This window comes from Melanerpes formicivorus, unplaced genomic scaffold, assembly GCF_026170545.1.
Source record: "Melanerpes formicivorus ecotype bairdi unplaced genomic scaffold, bMelFor1.0.p_v2 SCAF_13, whole genome shotgun sequence".
In the NCBI taxonomy this organism is placed as follows: domain Eukaryota; kingdom Metazoa; phylum Chordata; class Aves; order Piciformes; family Picidae; genus Melanerpes; species Melanerpes formicivorus.
This window is the reverse complement of record NW_027142365.1, coordinates 17,264,656-17,277,662: the sequence shown is the minus strand read 5'-3', so window position 1 is coordinate 17,277,662 and position 13,007 is coordinate 17,264,656. Positions and strand designations below refer to the sequence as shown.

At 44.0% G+C, this 13,007-nt stretch overlaps 1 protein-coding gene across 1 annotated transcript in view; it reads right to left on the bottom strand.

The window, feature by feature from the left end:
• The window catches only part of DNAJC1 (DnaJ heat shock protein family (Hsp40) member C1), a 119,231-nt gene that overhangs the window by 16,982 nt on the left and 89,242 nt on the right, over window positions 1–13,007 (bottom strand). The window lies entirely within an intron of this gene.

Genomic DNA, 13,007 nt, shown 5'->3' with positions numbered 1-13,007 from the left:
GGAAATGTGCTCGATTTTTACATTTTCAAAGAAGCCTCTACACAGAGCAGTCATTTCAGCTGTTGGGCACTGTCACCATCCCGTTTTAACATTCTGGGATGACTCAGGAATGAAATCTGTTGATTCTAATATTCCATTAAGACTATTAAGCAACACCCCACAGCCGCCCAGCCACGGCTGTGCCACAAAACCAAACCAGAAGCTTCCACTACCCAGCGCCCAAAAGCTACAGGAATGTTTTGCTCGAGCACCTAAGACGATCTGTTAAAAAGAAAGAAGCTGTCTCCATCGAGGCCAAATAAAAGTGAACAAGCAAGGAACAGACACTTACAGCAGTTTAAGGCATGAAATCCAGCCTGCCTCAGAAGGCAAGATGCAGTAACCACCTCTGACATTTGCAGCATCTCTGGCAAGCAGCGTGCAGGCGAATCTTTGTCCCCATCAGCACTTTGCCGGTTTATTCCTCTTTAAGGAAGGCTTTATGACATACCTCTCCTAATCAGCATTTCCGATAATGAACAGGCACATATCAAGCAGTTTGCATTACAGAGCCATCAGCACAGAACAACAGTCAGAGGTGAGTGACCCCAGGGACCATCTCCACAACTACAGCAAAGCTTCTCCCTGACACTAATCCTGCCTGTCATTCTCCCACTGTGCTCTAACCACGCTGACATCCGCCTGCCGCACTGCAAGCTTAACGGGGCCCTTCCTGACTTTTTACTGTCTCCCCCAATCAATGGTTCAAGCGTGCTCTTTTCACCATGTCCAAATGGCAGCTTCACTCATAATCAAAGTGCATTGCTCCTGTTAAAGGGCTTCCCGAAAGGCTCCACCATTTGCATTCATTTGCAAAGCAAACTACTTTTATTCACTTTGTTCTGCTATCAAGAGTGTTCCCTGAAGCAGATAAATTGGCATAAATACAACCTGCCACTTAAAAGACAGTAAATAATAGCCAATAGTAGCAAGGATTTCATCAATCGTCCTAGTTTGGATCCATGTAGTCCTTTATTCACCGCTGAAAGCCTCGGACATTCATATTCGGATCGTTTCTAATACAAGGATAAAATGAATTATCTATGATGGGATGCTTAAGTAACCTGGGTGTGGGAGAGATCTCACACATACATTACAGGCATTATCATACAATCATACTCTGGCCTACAGAAGTAGTGATAAATACACAGAAAAATCTCTTAAGTTAACACAAGTTAACAGAATCCACAGACTTACTCATTGCACTTCACACCACGGGTGTATTTCATACCAGAGTATTCCTCAGGAGATTCTAGAAGGGAAGATTTGGGGGTAATGTTCTCACAAAAGTTTTCAGCACTGTAATTTAAATGATTCTTTCTTCCCAGATATTTGGTTAAAGGCCTTTTGTTCAGAAAAAAAACCAATCAGACAAAATTCATACCTCAAAATTGGCCTTAATATGCTGTGAGCTGTAATTTCCTATTTAATTGCTATCAAAAACTTTGTAGGGGGGGTTGGTTTGGTTTGGTTTTGTTGTTGAGGTTTTTGTTTGTTTGTGGCTTTCTTGTTTGTTTTGTTTGAAAGCAAAGCCAGAGCTATTCTCTTACCATACCCCAAGGCACATCTAAGCAATTACACATGGAAATCAAGATCATCTTTTCAGCTGGAAGTTTTCCCCTAAGTTTTATTTTCAGCCTTTTTTTCCCAGTAAGCTTTGAGTTTTCCCTGCGTGCTCACAGCTTTCCAAAGTATTTGTAAGTACTGCAGAACTCAGAACGTTATCTTCATAGAATCAATAGTTCTCTTCCTAACAGCCAAAAGTCCAGTCAGCCCTGTAGATCTAATTCCACAGCTAATTCACAGCACAAGAATTCGTCAGCTACGTTAAACTACCAACTTGTTCGTTTCATTTCAAGATGCCTGATTTTAGGATGTCTACATTTGGAAGAAAAAAAAATCTTTGCAAAAGCTTTCAGGAAACCCACTCTCAAGGGCTCAAGCTGTAAAAGAGCTTTTGTGAATTTGCAGCTCCTCAGCAACAGTTAATTGTGTCTTTAGATGCAACAGCGCCTACTGTGATCCAACTACTACAAGCAGCTATGAGGGTGGTCATGGTGTGAATGTATTCTCCCCGTTCTAATCTGTAGCCAACTGTAACTGTGAGAGTCAAATGAATGCATAAACATACTGCTTTGTCACCTAAAACCATGTGTGTCCAATATTACTGAAACGCTGGGCCAAAATTCATCTCTACAGTAAAGCAATGGAAGATACCACATGGTGAGGGGACAGCTGTTGTTACGACACAAGCATTCAGATTTTGCATCAAAAAAGCCCCATTCTGGGATTAACTCCTCATTCTGAATGCAAAATTAAAAGTACAGAGTTATGGTTCTCCAGTCTTTAAAATAAAAAAGGAGCCACAAGTGCAGATACAAAAAAAATTCATGGCATTCCCATAAATAATAATCCTTTACCATGGTTTAGCAAACAGAGCTGGCAGCACTGAAGGATTAGCTCACGCAAGCCACTAGGCACCTTCCAGAGAAAAGAAACAGGAATGTGGTTTATTGTTTAGCACCACCCTCACACGTGCATCTGCACTTAGCACTTCCACACTCCCTCCCTGCACAGAGTTGGACACTGTTAAGATTTTTTGGGGGTAAATCTCAGTCCTATTTTCAGTAAGATCCAAAGGAAATTTGCAGGCAGCAAAGCACTTCTTGCCAAGGAAAGAGATCGACTCGTTCAGAGCTCTTAACATTCACAAGCATAAAACTTTAGCCCCTTTAATTGATAAAATTAGAAAGTGGCTAGTATGCTATATAGTTTATACAGAAACTTTCAGTATGTATAGTTTATATGTAAGCTATACAGCTTATAAAGAAACTTTTACAGTCATTCATATCGACTTGACAACGTGAGCTAATTGGATTTTTTGAGAGTAATGTTAAGCTTTAGACCATTTCTTGCTGTAGATTCCATTAAAATCACTGCTGTATGGAAGTTTGGATAATGTTTTCATTCTGGCTAGGACTTTGTGCTAGGCTTCATCTAATTTTGGTGATTCACTGATTTGAGCATGCCTGGGCCATGACCTTGCAAACAGGCAGCATCTATTTAAAAATACCTGTGCGTACATTTGTAGAACAAGGGTCCTAGTAAAATCCCAGAGGTCAGGGAACATTTAACCTACAAGGTGGTGGTGTTTGCATCCAGTTACTCTGAGCAGAATGTGAAGGTTTTCCTGATTAAATTTCTTGCCCATAAGGTCCTATTTTTCTTTCAATACACTTCTATATTCTCACAATTTCTTGCTTTACCTGCAAGAAGTCTGAATTCAGTCTCACCACCTCTAACACACACCTGGCACCGCAATCCAGCTGAACACTGGGGATCTGCTACAGCTCGAAAGATCTCTTGTGAAGCTCTAAAGATCTGCTACAAGGTATTAATGACCTGAACTCACAGTATCACAAAGGTTGGAAGAAACTTCAAAGATCATTGAGTCCAACCTGTCACCACAGACCTCATGACTAGACCATGGCATCAAGTGCCACATCCAATCCCCTCTTGAACACCTTCAGGGATGGTGACTCCATCACCTCCCTGGGCAGCACATTCCAATGGCAAACAACTCTCTCTGGGAAGAACTTTCTCCTCACCTCCAGCCTAAACTTCCCCTGGTGCAGCTTGAGACTGTGTCCTCTTGTTCTGGTGCTGGGTGCCTGGGAGAAGAGACCAACTCCCTCCTGGCTACAACCTCCCTTCAGGGAGTTGTAGAGAGCAATGAGGTCTCCCCTGAGCCTCTTCTTCTCCAGGCTAAACAATCCCAGCTCCCTCAGCCTCTCCTCACAGGGCTGTGCTCCAGACCTCTCCCCAGCCTTGCTGCCCTTCTCTGGACACCTTCAAGTGTCTCAATGTCCTTCCTAAACTGAGGGGCCCAGAACTGGACACAGTATATTCAAAGCCACACGTACATAGAGCCCTTTGCTCCTACAAAGCTCTAACTCAAATCTGGGTTCCACCAGCATGGTTTGTATTAAGGAAGCCAACAAAAACAAAGGCAGCTCTAACTGTTTCAGGGTAATGGTCATAGTAGGCCAGGAAGCTCATAGTTTGGGCTCAATGTGTGCAGCTGCAGAAACTTTACAACATTGTGATAACAAAAAATAAATATTAATTTTATTGTTCACCCTTTCCAGTCCCACTCTGCTCTGGAAAAACAGGGACCATATGCAGGCTCCAACAGTAAGAGGACGGCAAGCACACAGTTTTCTCATGCTTCTTCTCAAACTCCCAATTATTTTCAGCTCAAGGAATTCCTCTAGGCTGATGTATTTTACTCAGTAACTCTCAACTAATTTTTTCAGTATTTTGTTTCCAGTCTCCCCTGATACTATGCAAACTTTCTGGATTTGCAAGACCAATTTATGAGTTGCACACATCTGCTACCCCCATTATACAAGGAACCATCTAATGTTGCCTGGTTTGAACATGGCTCCTGCTAGCTTTGATGGCACATTGCCCTTTGCTTTGAGTGAACCAGCAAATAAGACCACACCTATTGACTTCATGGTTTTGAACAAAGTTTTGTTTGCCCTCCAGACTGTCTCTTCCTGGCTAAAGAGTCCTAACTGGCTCAGCTGGCTCCTCATGTGAAAGCCATTTTATGTGTAATACAGCCCATGAAGCCTTTTCCTAACCCACCTGCCATTCCCTACCAACCAGCCTCTTTGAAATGAGGCACCAAACTGCATGCAGCAGGAGCAAGCACAAGTTTACACAGTGGAATAAGGATTCTCCTGCTTTGCTCTCTATTCCTAATTTCCAGCATTTGCATCAGTTTTTGGAATGGGCCTGAGATGATGTTTTCCATCAAGCCAGCACTGGTAACTCCTAAGATCTGACTCCTCAAGGATCATGGCTTGTTCTGAGCTCATCTTCTTGTGCATGGTTAGGACAGTCAGTCACTATATCAGCATTTGCATCACTGTATATTTACATGCTGGGGAAATTTTCTGCCAATTTATTGCCCAAGCAGTCTAACCCACAGGATGACTCTGCAGTTGTCATCTTTGCTGTTCCAAATACTGCTGCCATTGATAAGCTCATTCAGCTCTAGGCTCAGCTTTTAACCTTATTATCATGCTTGCTATACTATATGACTACACTCAGCAGCATAATTGCTAGCAGAAACTCAGCTGAACCCCACCGCTAACCTTGCTCTACTCAAGGAGGTATTTATTTCTGCCCTCCATTTCCCATCTTTTATCTAATTACTCATCTGGGAAAATATCCTTCCTCTTATCCCAGGACTGCTTTCTTTCCTTAAGAGCCTACAGGCCTTGTTAAACTCTTCTGGGAGAATCAGGAAGAGTTTCCAGATCAACTTCTCCCTGAGCATTTGTTAATCCTTCTATAAAGCCCAGAGGACTCAAGGCAGGACTTTTCTTTATAGGAGCAATATTCAGGCCTCAAAGCAGGTCTCATTCACCTGGTGTTCACCAATTCTATTCCTTATTTCAGTTTTTGATAGTTTTTCCTAAATAGATGTCAAATGTACAGGCCTGTCCACGTTCCTGAATTCCCCTGACAACAAATAGAATGACATATTTGCTATCTCAATCCTGAGACACCCAAGAAAATCAGCAATTAATTTAATTATTAAATCCTTTCCCCCACACACTTTGAACTCTTGATTGCATATCCTCTGGTCCCAGTAACTTAAACAATTTAAACAATATATTACATAGGTCTAAAGGACCATTAGAGATTAATTCTAGACTTTTTCAAAGCAGCTACATGTAAATATGAAGATAAACTCAATTATCTTCAGTTATATCATAAGCTTGTCAAGATAACAACCTAAGCATAATGACTTGGGTTCATACTAATCCTCACACAGGAAGCTTTCAGCCTTAAAATCTTAAGCAATATACATAATGTAAAGAGATAAAAGCTTTGAGAGAAGAGTGAGAACCTAAGAAAAGCAGCATGAAGTTTCAGCTGCCTCAGTATCAGGCCTTCTGCTATGTGCAGCAGCAAATGTTCTAGAATGGAGATTCTTCCCCTCAGCTCCTCAGATCAGATTAGGGATTTTCTAAGCACAAAGTCCAACCAGTTCCTGTTACAAAGCCAGTGATGATGATGTCTGCTCTCCTCATCCCATTTTTGCTCAACACTGTAAGTGGCTTTCTCCACACATTCAGTCTGCTCACCACACCTGCTGCCCTGCCATCTCTCTGGTCAATGTATTTCTGTGCTGCTTTACAGCTCTACACATAATACAGGAGGGAGAAAGCAAGAACAAAACAGAACACTTCCAGTAACCAGTGTTGTTTTCATTTCTGAACACACACTTGAAGACAATTTTGCTGCAGTAGGAGAATCTATAGGAAGAGACAGGACTCATGAGGAAAGATTTTTCTAGACCTTGCCTGTTTCACAGATGCTCTGATTAGTGCTGCCCTGCAAGTCATAGAATCAGAATAGGTTGGGTTTGAAAGGACCACAAAGATCATCTAGTTACAATCTGCCTGCAGCTCCTACTAGACTAGGTTTTTCATCCCACCTGCCTTTGAACAGTTCCAGGGCTGAAGCCTCTACAACTTCTCCAGACAACCTGTTGCAGTGCCTCATCACCACCATGGGGAGGAACTTCTTCCTAGTATCTCATATAAATCCAGCTTCTTACAGTTTGAGACCACCACCTTTCATCCTGCCACTCCATGCCTTTGTCAAAAGTTCCTCCCCAGCTCTCCTGTAGCCCCTTCAGGCACTGGAAGGCCACTCTCAGGTCTCCCTGGAGCTTTCTTGTCTCCAGGCTGGACAAACCCAACTCTCTCAGCCTGCCTTCCATAGAAGAGGTGCTCCAGCTCTCTGATAATCTTTGTAGCCTTCCTGGACTTGCTCTAGCAGTTCCATGTCCTTCTGCAATGCTGGACACAGCACTCCAGGTGGGGTCTCACCAGAGTGGAGTAGAGAGGGAAAATCACCTCTCAACCTGCTGGCCACCAGCAGAGAGGGTCACCACGCTATAGACCATTTCAGTACTGAACACATCTTTGTGGATGTCCAGGAAACTCCTCCAGGAACATTTTGCAATCATGTTTTTATTTCCTGTTCTTTAACTAAGCATTGAAGATCTTCCTTTTCATCTTACCATTACTCTGTCTCTACAAGAAGTCTTGCTGACAGAACCTGTGTAAAGCTCTACAAAATTGAAGCACTAGGTCAAGGGAGGTGATTCTCCCCCTCTACTCAGCTCTGGTGAGACCCCACCTGGAGTACTGCATCCAGTTCTGGAGCCCCTATGACAAGAGGGATCTGGAGGTGCTGGAAGGTGTCCAGAGAAGGGCCACAAGGATGAGCAGAGGGCTGGAGCTGCTCTGCTATGGGGATAGACTGAGAGTGTTGGGGCTGTTCAGTCTGGAGAAGAGAAGGCTTTGAGGTGACCTAATTGTGGCCTTCCAGTATCTGAAGGGGGCTACAGGAAGGCTGGGGAAGGACTTCTCAGGATCTCAGGTAGTGATAGGACTAAGGGGAATGGAATGAAGCTGGAGGTGGGGAGATTCAGGATGGAGGTGAGGAGGAAGTTCTTCCCCATGAGAGTGGTGAAGCCCTGGAATGGGTTGTCCAGGGAGGTGGTTGAGGCCCTGTCCCTGGAGGTGTTTAAGCCCAGGCTGGATGAGGCTCTGGCCAGCCTGATCTAGTGTGGGGTGTCCCTGCCCATGGCAGGGGGGTTGGAACTAGATGATCCTTGTGGTCCCTTCCAACCCTGACTGATACTATGATACTGTAAAGCTCTAATAATGGAACACAAACTTTTCTGCAAAGTCACAGTGGCTTTCTGCTATTATTTTAAAATTGCCCCATCTAATAGTATCACTTGCTTCATAATTTAAACAAAAAATAAATTACCCACCATGGGCTTCATGCTAACCAGTCTGTTGTGCCCAGAATCCCCAATGAGGCTCAGAAACTGGTGTCCTATTTCCAGCTCTCATTTCAGGGCTCATTTAAGTAATTGCTACAATATTAACAGCAGTATTAAATAGATTTAATATTGAGAGTTCTTTTTAGGTCAACTAATGGTGAAGACAATTGTTCCAAGCAGTTTCTTGTTCATCAGCTTCAGATGAGTGCTTGAGTTGGAAGCACTCCCTCCCTGCTTGCCTTCAATACGTGACATTGGTCTCTTCTCTGAGCTCCACTGTAGCAAGTATGAGGGAAAAGGATTTTTAGCTCCAGCATCTTCTTGAAACCTGCCTTATACTCTCTCTCATCCACTGCTTCAACAAAATCCTAGGTAGTGTTCCTTCATCTATTTTCTTTCAAAAAAAAAAAGGTAGAAGAGTTTGTTCCTGGGCCTACCTGCTTTTGGATTTGCATTTGACTTGCAAATCTTACCCTCTGTTACTAAGCCTTTCCCTTTCTGAAGCTTCCCCCCCACCCCCCCATAACTTAACAGCTATCTTCACTTTTTGGTCTGAAACAAGAGTAGCTTAATTCCACTGAAATGGGTGTACTCTACTGGCTACCACAGTGATTATTCACAAATTTGACAGCATGTCTTTAAACCCCCAAGCAGTCTGTTAACCCATCTGAACTGCATGCTAACAGATTACTTTTAAACACTGACAAAACCCAACAAATCTGAGTTCCCTTTGAGAGCTTAAGTAGATTACAAACCAAAATGCAAGTGTGTCCCCACATTTCCTGGAAAACAAAGCCAGTTGCCATCTACTCAGAAACACCAACTACAATCTTTATTTACATGCCACAGCTAATGCAAGTCAAAAAGGAATTATTATTGGGCTTTCTCATTCCTAAGCTGTGCATCTCTATGTACCTACATATATGTATATTGCTTCCTTCACCTCCACAGGAAGCCTGAGTGAGCAATAGATTGTCCCACCATCACCTTCAGCGGTATCACAATGTGCTGCCAGGTTACTAATAGACTTATAATAAGCTACACCTTAACACTGAAAGATTTGTGTCCTAAGAGAGAGACAAGAAGCAGGGGAGGGGGATGAGAAGGAAATACAAACATAAAATAGAAATATAAATGAGACTGAGCTATGTGAAGCAGTAAGGCAATTTTTTAGTTATGTATGTTCAGGAAGTTGCAGCTACTTAAAAACCATTGGTAATCAGTCATCTGGCAGAAAAAGTGGCAAACAGTGACTTAAAAATGAAGCACTGGATGAGCTATGTACTCACAAAATGATTGCTATCATACTAGATTCATGCCGGCATCTCTGGCTTTCACTTCCAACCACAGGTCCTTCTGTGTCTTCCCCCAAGACTGAACTGAGCAGACAAATGCAACAGCAAGTATTTTTCTCTCATGAAGGCATCTACTAAGCTAAAAGGTCCCTCCAAGTGTCAGTGAATACCATTTCCAACCCGTGGATATGCTCCACAGATATTCTTTTTGCAGGTAAGTCCCAGAGAGCTCTTACAAGAAGAGGCTGCGGGAACTGGGGTTGTTTAGGCTGAAGAAAAGGAGGCCGAGGGGAGACCTTCTCCCTCTCTACAACTCCCTGAAAGGAGGCTGGAGTCACATGGGGGTTGGTTTCTTCTCCCTAGTAACAAATCATAGGATGAGAGGAAACAGGCTCAGGTTGCCCCAGGGGAGGCTTAGGTGGGAGATTAGAAGAAACTTCTTCCCTGAAAGGGTTCAGAACCAGTGGAACAGGTTGCCCAGGGAGGTGGCTGAATCCCCATCCCTGAAGGTGTTCAAGGACAGGCTGGACAGAGCCTTGAGCAACCTGGTTTAGTGGAAGGTGTCCTTGCCCGTTACAGGGGAGACTGGAACTAGATGATCTTTAAGGTCCCTTCCAACCCTTTGGGGAAGAATTCTCTGGACATCTTCCCTCACAACTACTGGAGTATAAGATTACCAGCATCTATGATTGCACAAATCCCAGATTTCAAGTAAAACCAGCAATTACAGTAACCTGCAAATCTACCTCCACATGAATTTTTAGAAGTTACCTATTGGGTACGACAAAAAATTGGTTCAATTTACAACACTAACCATAGAATTGTCAGAGTTAGAAGGGACCCCTGCCATGGGTAGGGAATACCTCACTCTAATCAGGTTGCTCAGAGCCACATCCAGCCTTACAAACCTCCAGGGATGGGGCTTTTTCCACTTCCCTGGGCAACCTGTTAAGTAAAAGTTATTGAGTTCTACTCAGAGCTTACTCCCTCAGTGATTTCTGAAAAACAACTGTTCTTTCCTATGGTATAAAAGATGACAGACACGTTCCAGATTCACACACACACAAGGGGAACATGGGCAGCCGGGTATTAATTTACTTTAAGTTTAGGCTGGATGATCTGGAGGGAACGTGAGTGGAGGAAGAGAAAATCCTAATATGGAGCTTCACACATAGCAAGGTCCCTCTAGTAATAATATAAAAATAGGCTAACCAGTTTTTTGAATGCCTCCAACACCATTTTCTTCCATAAAAAGGAGCTAAAGATAAAAAGCAGTAAAGCAAAGTCTCTAGCAATACACACCTGAAACAGGTTGCTGCTCTGCAATTAGCTTTCACAGTCCAGGTTCTCCCAGGCTTTGATTCTGGATGTAATACCAAGCCTTCTTTAACCTATAGCCTTAAATATGCAGGAGAGTTTCAAAGGCCCACCTCTATCACCATACAGCCATCTGAATATTCATCCTGTGAAGTAGATTTTGCTCAAGAATGTGGAAAGTAACTCAAAGTACACTGTGTTTTATGGCTTCTGAAATTAAACTGTTCTGCCATATTTGCATAGTCCAAGGGCATGAGACTGAACACATCCAAGTCCCAGGTTCTGCACATTGGCCACAACAACCCCAGGCAGTGCTACAGGCTGGGGTCAGAGTGGCTGAGAGCAGCCAGGCAGAGAGGGACCTGGGGGTGCTGGTTGATGGTAGGATGAACATGAGCCTGCAGTGTGCCCAGGCAGCCAGGAGGGCCAATGGCATCCTGGCCTGCAACAGGAACAGGGAGGTCATTCTGCCCCTGTACACTGCACTGGTTAGGCCATACCTTGAGTCCTGTGTCCAGTTCTGGGCCCCTCAGTTTAGGAAGGATGTTGACTTGCTGGAACAAGTCCAGAGAAGGGCAACAAAGTTGGTGAGGGGTTTGGAACACAGCCCTGTGAGAAGAGGCTGAGGGAGTTGTTTAGCCTGGAGAAGAGGAGGCTCAGGGGTGACCTTATTGCTCTCTACAACTACCTGAAGGGGGGGTTGTAGACAGGCAGAGGTTGGTCCCTTCTCCCAGGCAACCAGCACCAGAACAAGAGGACACAGTCTCAGGCTGTGCCAGGGGAAGTTTAGGTTGGAGGTGAGGAGGAAGTTCTACACAGAGAGAGTGATTTCCCATTGGAATGGGCTGCCTGGGGAGGTGGTGGAGTCACCATCCCTGGAGGTGTTCAGGAGGAGACTTGATGGGGTGCTTGGTGCCATGGGTTAGCTGGTTAGGTGGTGTTGGATGATAGGTTGGACTCAATGATCTTGAAGGTCTCTTCCAACCTGGTCCATTCTATTCTAATTTAGTCTTTTTCTGTTTGTCATTACATGGAGGTAAAAAAAGGTTCTGTCTTGCTGCATTCTCAAAACCAAACCTACTTTTCTATCAGACAAGCCAGAGGAAAAATGTCCCAATTAAATGGTTCATAAATATAATACTAAAATTAGTATTTAAGTCAATGTAATTGAAGGGAAATTAAAATGTAGTTTTTAATTGCATGTTACAACTCCAATGGCAGCACTTAGCAGAAAGTGTTAACTCATTCAGTTTTTTAATTGTGAGCTGCTTCATGGCAATTGTTTTAACACAGGAGAAAAAGTGAGCAGCTCTTCAGTGAATTTGATTGTAGGACACTCAGGCATGCAGATCAAATAAACTACAGGTTGAATAGGTAATGAGGCTTGGCCTGTGATACATGAACGTGGAGACAAAAATCCCAGAGAAAGGGACTGCATGGACTTGTTTAAATCCCTCTTGCATTTTCAAATGCAGTTTGAAAAGTATTTCCATTTTGATAGAGAACTTAATGAATTCTATTTTGTTGTTCTCATAAACCTCACTAAGGAAGTTCTTAGTCCCTAAGAGTGCAGCTGGCAACTTTTTGTTTCCTAACTACTTGATACATCAAATATCTGTGGCCATGTTGTTACATTCCCTAGAGAAGATGAGCCCAAAGGCATGTAGACACATTAATGTGCCTGATTAGTCTTTATTAGTAAGGAGTATTTTTCCTTGCAAGGTTGTTATTTGTCTCCTGAAACACTAAGCAGGCTTAGCAAGCATCAAATATTTAACAGCAGTGGGCTGTAGAATAGAATAAACCAGGTTGGAAGAGACCTTCAAGATCATTGCGTCCAACCTATCATCCAACACCACCTAAACAACTAACCCATGGCACCAAGCACCCCATCAAGTCTCCTCCTGAACACCTCCAGGGATGGCGACTCCACCACCTCCCCGGGCAGCACATTCCAATGGGCAATCACTCTCTCTGTACAGAACTTCTTCCTAACGTCCAGCCTAAACCTCCCCTGGCACAGCCTGAGACTGTGTCCTCTTGTTCTGGTACTGGTTGCCTGGGAGAAGAGACCAACCTCTGTCTGGCTACAACCCCCCTTCAGGTAGTTGTAGAGAGTGATAAGGTCACCCCTGAGTCTCCTCTTCTCCAGGCTAAGCAATCCCAGCTCGCTCAGCCTCTCCTCACAGGGCTGTGTTCCAAACCCCTCACCAACTTTGTTGCCCTTCTCTGGACTCGTTCCAGCAAGTCAACCTCCTTCCTAAACTGAGGGGCCCAGAACTGGACACAGGACTCAAGGTGTGGCCTAACCACTGCAGTGTACAGGGGCAGAATGACTTCACTGTTCCTGCTGGCCACACTGTTCCTGATGCAGGCCAGGATGCCACTGGCCCTCTTGGCTGCCTGGGCACACTGCAGGCTGATGTTCAGCCTACCATCGACCAGCACTTCAGGTCCCTCTCTGCCTGGCCGCT